The sequence below is a fragment of the Aythya ferina genome (assembly GCF_964211825.1).
Source record: "Aythya ferina genome assembly, chromosome: 1".
NCBI lineage: Eukaryota > Metazoa > Chordata > Aves > Anseriformes > Anatidae > Aythya > Aythya ferina.
Genome location: NC_140296.1, coordinates 184,608,301 through 184,617,432, shown reverse-complemented (window position 1 = coordinate 184,617,432; position 9,132 = coordinate 184,608,301). Strand labels below are relative to the sequence as shown.

At 34.3% G+C, this 9,132-nt stretch overlaps 1 long non-coding RNA gene across 1 annotated transcript; it reads left to right on the top strand.

Moving 5' to 3' along the window:
* Positions 1–2,775: 2,775 nt before the first annotated feature.
* Positions 2,776–8,886, top strand: LOC311429879. Its single transcript, XR_014688437.1, has 4 exons — positions 2,776–2,801; positions 2,955–3,145; positions 5,784–5,891; positions 8,626–8,886. It is a non-coding gene; the product is annotated as an uncharacterized lncRNA (long non-coding RNA).
* Positions 8,887–9,132: the final 246 nt, after the last annotated feature.

Sequence of the window (9,132 nt, the reverse complement as noted above, 5' to 3'; positions counted from 1 at the left end):
TACAAGACAACTTAATTTTCACTCCCAAATAAAGGACTAGAATAAATGAACAGTTTGTAAGCATCTGAAAGAATAAACGAAGATGAGCAAAATGAACATGAATTTGTGAAAAATAAAATTATTCAAATAAATCCAATTTACTCCTACAAAAGAGTAACAATCCTTGCTGATAAGGCAGAAACAACAGCAACTGTCATGTATATTGATTTTATTTGATACTGTCACATGCAATACATTTATATGAAAATTAGAAAAATGTGGATGAGATTAATTATTTTCACTAAGTGAATGGGGCAAGACAAGCAGAGAAATGTGCTAAAGGAACAGGGTTTTTTTGTTTGTTTTGTTTTGTTTCTTTTTAACTTCACACTGAATGGGTATACCAGCAGGAATTTTGTAAGGATATTTTCTGGAACTTTCTAGTGTTATTCAAAATTATACTGATGGTGGGTATGTAAAAGAGAGGTTGCTTTCTTAGTGGTAGAACAACAAAAAACAAACAAACAAAAACTCTGAAGAGCTGCAAGTCTATCAGGGAAGAGGATGATAATTAAAATAACCTTATAAACCAAAGAAAGGTTTGGGGAAAATTGTGCAGTTCAGTAAGAGCAACTGAAAAGTTCTCATAATCTTGTAGGAACAATCAACAGTTAGAAGACACAGAATGACTGTCTAAAGCAGTCTATGAAAATTACCTAGAGAGCATAGATTTTCGAACTGAAAGAGACATCATGCAACTTTGAAAAAAAGGCCAATACTGTTCCAGGACATACAATGGTATTTCTATAAGACCCACACACTTCTTTTCTGCTTGAAGTGATAGGGCCTCCAATGCCTCCAGTTTTGGAGCATGTTAGCCCTCAGTATTTGCAATAACTACAAAGTCCACAGAAAGCAACAACAGTGATAACATGGGTTGTGAAAATGTTGAGATTGCTCTGATTGCTTAATATGAAGAAGAAAAACCTTGGGAAAGATCTTATAATTAACTAAAAAATTGAAAAATATAGTTCTGAAGTATAAACTGAGAAAGAAATTTCTTATGTCACTAGTAGAAGAAATTGACAAAGGAGACATTATTAAAGCAATAGAGGTTTCTATTAAGCTAGCAAAGCCATTGGAGCACTAGGGCAAACTGCTTAGGGGGACAGGGAGGGGGTGTGTGTGGGGGGTGCATCCTATTGGGGGTTCAAAAGAACCTCCCAATAACCTTTCCATATCTTCATTGTTTGACTGGTTGTTTGTGTTGTATAGGTGTCATCAAAGGTTATGGCAGGAAATTTGTTCATTCTGGTGTAACTAAAGCACATATCAAGGCATGGTTAAAAAAAATGGGACAGACTCATAGCTCAAATAAATTAAAACACTTCTCCAAGACCAAACAAAACAGAAGTATTCTATGATGAACTAGCATCTTGTTATACAAAAAGGACTGATATAAAATGTGTGTGCGGAGAATTGTAGCAGTTTGGATTGAATGAAAATACAGTTAAGTCCCTGTTCTATGTATAAAATGTTCTCATATTTTTTCTTGCCTAAAGTGAATGAAAACATTTTCATTAATAAATAACACTTTAAATTTATTACAATTAGAATATTTACTTATATTTTCTAGTAGAGAAATCTCATTTTTCTTCACTTTCTTTTCCTATGGAAAATAAAAATAATAATGATAATTTTATTTTTTTTTTAAAAAGAGGAAACATAGATTTCTTCTCTGCCTGTTTCTATAATTCCACTTACACATTATTTTGAATTTAATATTTGATCACTGCCTGAAAGAGTATGAATTTAGAAATTCGGATGACAAGTAATGAAATACTTATTATTGACTTTATGTTTCAAATCCAGGTAAGTTCACACATGAGAACAGGCTGTTAATAACCTGTAAGTAGCCATTAACATTAATCACTTAATAGGTGTCATATTAAAAACACTACTTTCAGTTCTTAAGCTACAGGGAATATTACACTACGTTAGAAAACCGTAAGTACTGAATTGCACTAGTGAGCAAATTCTAAGCAAAACAAAGTGCAAGAGGATTTATTTTTACTTTAGAATTCTGTGATAAAAATGCATGTATTTGTAGCTAGGTTGCAAAACTCCTTTTATAGCTAACAAAGAGAGATGGACACTTTCACAGTTTGACTCAAGGTAGACTAAAGGAATCACTCTGGAAGAATATAGTTCTCTCCATTGATTTCAAAGGAAATACAAAGTAGCTGAAGAGATTTTGATATGTTTAATTTTTAGCTGTGTAATGTAAGGTGAGAAGGATCTCTAAGCTGTTTCTGTATCATGAAAGCCATATAGCCCTGGAAAATAATTGGATCAACAGTGGTGGCCTTACAGTGACTACCAAAACAACAACAACAACAAAAACAGCAATTCTTAGAGCTATTTGTGTACACTTTTTCTTTTCTCATCTAAACTGAAGAATTTCATGATACCGCTACCTGATACAATAGCAACACCATTTCTGTACTAATTAATCCCCCAAACTTACTACAATTTAAAAGGTAAATTCCTTATGGTCATTCTGTCTGTGGAAGAGAAAAAAAAAAATAAGCATTTATTTCTTCTTAAGGAATATAAATACAGAGATATAGAAGAATAGAAAATAAGAGTGAAATGAGTTTCAGTGAAGGCCTCATCTATTTAAGTTCTCAGGTAGCTAGTTACCCCTGGGAGTTGGCTCTTAGAGGAGCTATGGGTCCATTACAGCCAATCACTTTTCAAGAACCACCTTTTAAAAGCCCAGGAACAAGCAATCCTATTTTGCTGCAGGTCAGGCAAGGCAGGTGAGGCCAATGAGGCTGAACAGGGAACTTCTCTTGGAACCACAACAGAAGATGTATAATCTCTGGGGATTTTTTTTTTTTTTTTTTTTTTTTTTTAAAGTCTGATTTCACAGGTTGATGGTAGAGTTGACTTTTTGACTTTTGCATCTACAGAGAGAAAACAAGAAACGACAAAGTTCAACTTGAGTTGGATAGTGTGGTGTGACAACAAAAAAGACTTTTTTAAAATATGTCAGCAGCAAAAGGAGGTCTAAGGAAAACATTGGACTGATACTTCAAGAAGATGGTCACCTAACAAGTAACGCTGAAGTCTTACTGATGCAAATTACGTATGCAAGTCAGAAGTATTTAAGAAATGGAGAGGAGATGCCAATTTCTTCTTCCTGATAACCAATAATAATAGAATGTGGGAAAATTGCATAAAGCTGCAGCAGGGGAGGCTTAGATTGAACATTAGGAAAAATTACTATGACGGTGGTCAAACACTGAAATAGTCTTTCTAGAGAGCTGGTTGATGCCCTGTGGCTGTCAGTGTTCAAGAGGCATTTGGATGATGCCCTCTTTAATATGGTTTTACTTTTGCTTATCTAAAATTTCTTTAGGCTTTAAAACATAGCATATGGTCAACAAAAGCAAACAATGTACATATGTGTAAAAAGTGTTATGAATAGTTTTTTTTAAACCATGGATACTACATACATCTTCAATTAACAACTAATTTTTGAGTGTTTCCTTTTGGGATCAGTTGGATTGGGTTTGTTTTTTTTTGGTTTTTTTTTTTTTTTTTTTTATTCCTTTGTGTGGGGGGAGGAGGAGGAGTTAATTTTTTTTCTTTTTTTTGTCCATTTTCCTGTACCTCCATCTCCTCTGTGAATGTCATAAAGTCAGGCAGTTGGACTAGATGATTTCTGAAGGTCCCTTACAACTGAACTATGCTATGCTATTCATTCTTCTGCCTGAGGTAACCAACCTCTTTAGCATAGTATAGAGCCTACATAGTTTCTTCCATTGTTCTCATTTCTTAGTTCTTTTCACAATTTTGCTATTTGCTTTAGTGACTAAATGGGAGTTCTGAAATCCAGTTCTTGAATTTTTGATAATTAAAAATTTCTTATTAGCAGGAATAAGAACAAACAAACAAGAAAAATAAAGATATTATTTAAGCAAGTGGCTGGGTATTAAATATTGAGATTATCTTTTTCTCAGTGTTCTACTGTCTATGTATTTACCTTTAGATGCATATAGTGAACTTTCAGTGGAATGTAGAAGTTACAAGGGATATTTTTTCACAAGAACAGTGTGGCTTAAGGACATTGCTTTCCTAGATGTTTCTACTTGGTTTAAATGCATATGTTCTAGTTTCTTTTAAGACGTACTAGTGTAATAGATAACTTAATTCCTGAGGTTCTAGTGAGGTAAAATGCATTTTCATAGTCTGGAGGTTGTTACTGATTATCTAACAAGTGTCTAACCACCATATATTCTTTCCAGTTAATTACAGTGTTCTCTCAAAATCCTTTTTCTGGCTACACTTAATTCCTTAGTGTAATCATACTTTCCAGAATCTCTACTTCTAGAAATGAAATCACGGTATCATCCAGATAGCAAGGAACTTTTATTTTATCTTTCTTAATCAAAATTTCAGTTAGAGAAAAAACACAGTTTTTTATATCATTCACAATACACAGATTGTAAAGACAAAAAGTGATTAGCGCATACATTATCAAGCTCCCATTCACAAAGGCATACAACATGAATCTAGTTTTCTCTGCTCTTCCTTCATTTTCTGTCTAACAATCTACTCTCTGTTTATGGCATGCATGATAACAAAAGTGTTTATCATTCATGGAAAGAGAAGTATGCTGTACTGATTCTTACACCTATCCAAGGTGTATGACATCAAAAAATGTGGTAATAGTATGAGGATTCAAACTAACTTTAAGGCAAAAAGTAAAGTACCATACTGAAGTTAGCAAAAAGATTCTGGATTTGTATTACTGCAAATGATATCAGAATCTTTTTCATCATGTCTTTGTCTTTCCCAAATAATAAAATATGATTTTAACATAAATTGAATTGGATACAAAGCTTGAGCAAAGTGGATGAATTATTTCCTTTATTTTAAATATTAACAAAACCAGGAAGTCACAACACTACAGCATGTTCAAACATCTTTTATTTATTTATTTTATGGCAGAGTTTATTTATGAAATTAATTTATGAAGGTGCCCTCCCTTTCTTACACTGAAGCATTTAGGGATAACCAGAAGGGCCAGGCTTCTTCTTATCTTTTCTATTTTTTCAGGGGCCTTCATATTTAGGGGTGTTAAATAAGGGATAATGTTTCAGATTCAAAAACTCAGAAAGTAATATCTTGTATAGGAAAGAGAAAAAAACTGAACTAGCTACAGGACACGAGTTATGTTCTGCTTCAGGTTAGCAATGAAGATTGAGAACAAATGCCGCATTTCATACAAGTAATTTAATGAAATATAATGGTTCTATATTTTAACTGGAATATTTATTCTCTTTTACTATATTTCATTTCAATAAAAAACATCAAATTATTAATTTAAAAAAAAAAATTGTTTGCTCTCTGTTAAAAGATGGTATCAGCTGAAAAAAGATTTTTTGTATCAACTAAATGATGTCACCCTTTTCTTCTCATTTTTCCAATATGTCATTTTTTTATTCTGTGAAGATACTAGTAGATTTTGGGGTCACACAGGATGTCCTTAGACTTATTTTGAATATTACCAATTTTATTATGCTATTAGTCTTTCCAAATCTTTACTTAGTTTCTACTTTTGACAGTCTCACCTGCTGTGTCGTTTCACCAGCATGATTTTTGTTACTATTCCTGCAAAATGATTAACAAGACATGATTACTACTTGATTATTAAAAAAATAAAATTTAGAGATAAAATAAAATTAAAAAAAAAAAAAGTTTTGCTTTCTTCAGCTTCTTTTTGGTATTTTCAGGATCTATATGGGAAATTCCACAACCATGGAGAGTATTAAGCAAAGTTCATGTTTACACCTCCTTTTTGTGGTAAATGAAATTACATTTATGGGATCTCTCTCCATTTAGTAAGTTCTCTACTATTTTTACTATTTAAAATACTTCTCGCTATTGATCACCTTTTTTTTTTTTTCCTAATGTGCCATAAGATACAACTTTTCAATATCTTGTTCTAATGATAAATTTCATTTTGACCACATGTCTTGAACTTATTTCTGCAATTCTTATTCATATGGGAAGGGAAGGGAGAGCTAAAGTTACTGTAAGGAACAGAATATCAGACATAATATTAAAGTTTACATAAACAAATAAATGCGGGGGTTCTGGTGTATGACAGGTTGGCAATGAGCCAGCAGTGTGCCCCGGTGGCCAAGAAGGCCAATGGGATCCTGTTGTGCATTAAAAGGAACATGGCTAGCAGGTCAAGGAAGGTGATCCTCCCCCTCTACCCTGCCCTGGTCATACCTCATGTGGAGTAATGTATCCGGTTCTGGGCTCCCCAGTACAAAAACGACAGGATCTCCTGGAAAGAATCCAGTAGAAGGCCACAAAGTTGATACAGGGCCTGGAGTATCTTCCTTATGAGGAAGGGCTTAGGGACCTGTGTCTGTTAAGCCTGGAGAAAAGAAAACTGAGAGGGAATCTTATCAGTGTTTATAAATACCTGAGATGTGGGAGACAGAGGGATTTGGCCAACCTCTTTTCAGTGGTTTGTGAGGACAGGACAAGGGGCAATGGCCATGAAATGGATCGCAAGAAGTTCCACACCAGTATGTGAAAGAACTTCTTCAGAGTGAGAGTGACGGAGCACTGGAACCGGCTGCCTAGGGAGGCTGTGGAGTCTCCTTCTCTAGAGATATTCAAGGCCTGTCTGGACACACACCTGTGCAATCTGCCCTAGGGAACCTGCTTTGGCAGGGGGGTTGGACCCGATGATCTCTGGAGGTCTCTTCCAACAATTCTCTGATTCTGTGAATTCACTAGAGGTTTAATTATCCATCTGTTTCATCATTCTGTCTTAAGTGCTTCTGAGGAGACAACATCCATGGTATCCAAGGACCATACAGGTGTTTATTATAAGGTATCAGTACTTTCAAATAAATTATAAATGAAGGGAAGGCTTTCTTGGCTCTTTTTTGTAAATCTAGGAACGCAATTTTCTAATAGATCTGACAGCAGATATTTCACACATTATATGCCCAGTCAGAGCTTCTTTACACTCCCGCTGCAAATTCAGCATGCATTTACTGTGGTTCTTTGTTTACATTTTTTGTATGTTTGGAATTCTTGTCCTTACAAGCTGACCCTCATTTGGAGCCCAACCATGTCTTAATACAGACTGTAATTTAGTACATGCTGTATCAAGTACTTAATAAGCAAACTACCAGCTATCAATTTCTGGATAATTACACTATATTCATTGACTAATTTTCTGCCCAACATTTCTTGGAGCTGGTACTTGTTATTCACCATATGTAATTTATCATGGAATTCCATTTCATTCTTTATTTGTAATGTAGCAGAACTCACATATTCCCATTGGATCACAGTCCATTTGCATCAGATACAGTAAAACACAAATCACAACCTCTGTTCTGACCAACCCATTAAAGTTGAAAAAAATCAAATGTACAAAGATGATTGAAAAGTTAGACTGTAAGTTCTGGGAAATTTACTTTCAAAAACAACTAAGAAAAAAAAAGTTCTATTAGCATTATTTTTTCTCAGTATCCTCTTTTAATTAGCTTGGTTGCTGACTACATCTAGCCAAGGTATAAACTCTCCATATTACGTATTACAGTCCACAACTACATATTCCTCTGCTGTTACTCACTGACAGAAAGATGCATGCAATTTGTTTAGGCTGCCAAAAGCACTTCAGAGGCCTATTAAACCTTTAGCAAGAAAAGAAGTTTTTCATCCTTGCTGTATATTATGCTTTACCAGTCATAACTCACATGGTAACACTTTCTTCTTTCTGTCTGTTTTTTCCTTGTATTATCTTCCTTTGCCCTTTTTTTATGCTTTTTTACAGGTGGTAAAACTTTATCTGAAATCAATTGTTTTTATTTCTACACATGCTTTTTTCTTGAAATTCAAGTCCTTAGAATAGCAGTGATTCACACTCCATCTGTTCCCTCAGCTTGTTTGTTCACTTTTCTTTCTGACATTTGTCTATGTTACCTATTTAATTTCCTTGCTCATTTTGGCACGTCTTATATCTCTTGATAGCACATTTGATTCTAAGTTTCACATGGCTATACAAAGGCTTTCTCCTATATGTTCCAACAGAGATTGATCTACTAAAAATCTGAATCATATCAGCATCTAGCAATGTTTTTGACATGTGAAAACTTTTACTATCCTGGTTTTATGCAACAATGTAGAATAAGCAATTCAAGCGAGATTGATCTAGAAATCTCCAAATCTACTTTCTTGTGCTATCATATTAAAATGCACTGTCTTCAAGGATGAACAGAACTAAATTGAATGAGTTTATTGATCTTTACCAAATTATGTCTCTCTATTCCATTCTAGTCAATAACATCTTCTCCCACTTCAGCACTGAAATGCTCTGTAATCAGTAAAAATGTGTGTTTTTTAACACAGCCCTACTAAGCCTCTTTTGCTACATTTAGAATTAAGTCTTCAGTATCATCTTTTGTGACTGTGGCACTGTGTTGTTTATCTGGGTGATCCTGAGGTGGACAGGAACAAACAGCAATACCTGTATTTATTTATTTATTTAGTCAAAACGAGTTCCAGTTTCAACTTTCCTAATCAAATGTTTGTCCTTTTCAGCTACAGGATGTTCTTTCCTTGAGTCACAGTTTGAAGAGAGGTACAGAAGCTTTTGTGGTCTGTCTTCAGAAGAATGGAATTAAGTTATTACACAAAGAATTGTATGTAATATAGTTTAGATTAATAAGGAGACTAGGCTTCCTGGGCTGTTAGTTTAATTTTAATTTCTGCTGCTGGAGAGTAAGAAGATTTGAATATACAAATTGGCTGCTGATTATCCTACTCTGAATGTTGTTTGGGAATTACAGATTGTAACTATTACTGTTGCATCTTTCTGACAGTTTTTATTACCCTCCATATTCAGATGAGCTTGCTGACTGAACTTGTCACTATTTAAATATGTTCTGTACTTAAGTAGCCCAAGTTTCAAACCCAGCTGAACTGTGACACTTTTGCTGAAGAAGGGATTTTCAATCCCTTGCAGGGCTGAACAGTCCAGTCCAAGTGGTTTCTTGAAGTTGGACGTCTCTTTTAACTGTTGTGCTTAAAAATTGAAAGCATTTGTAG